Here is a 2,529-nt window from a genome sequence, read left to right on the forward strand (position 1 = left end):
GAAACATCCAGTGGAAAAAAGATAGCCTTTTCAACAAATGGTGCTGGATCAATTGGAGGTCAGCATGCAGAAGAATGCTCATTGATCCATTCTTATCTCCATGTACTAAACTTCACTCCAAGTGGATCAAGAACCTCCATGTAAAACCAGACACACTGAAACTAATAGAAAAGAAACTGGGGAAGACCCTTGAGGACATGGGCACAGGGGAAAAGTTCCTGAACAGATCACCAATAGCTTATGCTTTAAGATCAAGAATTGACAAATGGGACCTCATAAAATTACAAAGTTTCTGTAAGGCAAAAGACACTGTTAAAAGGACAAAACGGCAACCATCAAATTGGGAAAGGATATTCACCAACCCCACATCTGATAGAGGGCTAATATCCAATATATACAAAGAACTCAAGAAGTTAGACCCCAGGGAACCAAATAACCCTATTAAAAAATGGGGTACAGATCTTAACAAAGAATTTTCACCTGAAGAAATTCTCCTGTATTTCTTTAAGTGATTTTTCATTTCCTCCTTATTGGCTTCTGAATTCTCCTGAATTTCTTTCAATGATTTTTGTGTTTCCCTTGTAAGGGCTTCTAACTTTTGATCCATTTTCTCCTGAATTTCTTTAAGAGATTTATTTATGCCCTTCATGTGATCCTGTAACAGCATCATGACCAGTGATTTTAAATCCAAATGTTGTTTTTCTGGTGTGTTGGGGTATCCATGATATGTTGCTAATGGAGAATTGGGTTCAGATGCTGCCATATTGCCTTGATTTCTGTGCATAATGTTCCTATGTTTGCCTTTTGCCACATAGTTCTCACTGGTGTTAGTTGGTCTTGTTGTCAATGCTGGACTCACCAGTGGAAGCTGCCTCTCTGCAGCTAGTTTTTGGGTGCACAGCTGACCTCCTGCACTGCCTGGAGACTGGGTGCTGTTGCCCAGGCTTTTGTGGCACAGGCTGTTCCAGATCCAGAGGCGGAGACTGGAAGGCTCCTGCCAGAGGCCTCAGGACTGGATCCTCTGCTCTGCAGGGCTGGGCTCACCAGAGCAAGCTGCTTCCTCCCAGTCAGCCTGGGGATGCACAGCTGGCCTCTTGCACTTCCTGGAGATGGGGTGCCTTGGCCCAGGCTGTTACAGATCCCAAAGCAGAGACCAGGAGGCTCCTGCCCAAGGCCTCAGGACTGGATCCTGTGGCCCAGGATGTTCCTGATCCTGAAGCAGAGACCTGAAGTCTCCTGCCAGAGGCCTCAGGACTGGATCCTATGCTCTGTAGGGCCGGATTCACCAGAATGTGCTGCTTCTTCCCAACCTGCTTCCAGGTGCACAGCTGGCCTCTTGCACTTCCTAGAGACGGTGTCTTGGCCCAGTCTGTTCCCAATCCAGAAGCAGAGGCATGAAGGCTACCGCCAGAGGCCTCAGGACTGGATCGTCCACTCTGCAGGGCTGGACTCACCAGAGCGTGCTGCTTCCTCCCAGCTGGCCTCTGGGTGTACAGCTGGCCTTCCAGCAGTGTCTTCTTATCAAAGGATTTAGGCAAGCAACACCAATGAACTTTATGATTTAAAAATCCCTGTTGTGTAACTCCTCAAATGGGTTTATATCAGAGACTTACCATATCTGTCAGTTTATTTTGTCAGCCTTCCACACATTTTGATAGAGTGTTCTCAAGTTTCCTGACTAGTAATTATTGTGACTATTCCATATATTAAGTTACCCACAGTAACTTACAGTCAAATATTTAGCTCCCTTTTAAGATTTCCAGTAGATATAGTATTCCCAGATATGTCTGGGTGATATTCTCCAATTCTTCAGCTCAAGAGTATGTTACCACCACACTTCTTACATGTGCTAGATATAAAAGTCTGGAAGAGATAGGGGTTTCTCCTGTGCCTAGGACCACCAATATGTTGTCACTAGGGTTTCCTGACTCCCTCAAGATTTTGTACATGAGACTTTGCAGCCCCTTTCTCCACATGGAGCTTACATTCTAATTATAACCTACTTTCTGTTTCTCTTGGGCCTGCCTTTGTACTTTTTTGTAGTAGAAACTTCCCCTAATTGATTAAATAATAAAGACAATAAGAAGCCAATCACTGGGCAAGGAGGAGGCAGGGCTTCTGGGTCAGGAAGAAGAGGGAATGCAGGAGAAAGGAAGTTCTTTTGTGGATGGGAGGCTTGAGCAAAGCAGACAAGATATAGGGGGTGGGGGTAGGGTCTATTAGTTCAGGTGGCAGAATCCACCAGGATTTGTCACAGGAAGACTTCTAAAATAGAACAGTTAGTAAATTTAGGATACTAGTTTCCAAGCCCAGCAGCTGTGTTATCTTTTGATTCTAAACTAAGATTGTCTGGTGTTTTCCTTCTGTGGTGACTCAGGTAGGCCAGCGGGAAAGGACTTAGCTGAGGTGGAATTCAGCTAGACTTTGGGACAGGAATATTGGGTAAGGACTGAGTTCCAGGGGAAAGGTAGCAAGTGGAACATGGGCTGGCGAGACCACACCCACAGCTGCCCTCTGGGACAAAGAGAT

This window comes from Apodemus sylvaticus, chromosome X (assembly GCF_947179515.1).
Source record: "Apodemus sylvaticus chromosome X, mApoSyl1.1, whole genome shotgun sequence".
NCBI classification, from domain to species: domain Eukaryota; kingdom Metazoa; phylum Chordata; class Mammalia; order Rodentia; family Muridae; genus Apodemus; species Apodemus sylvaticus.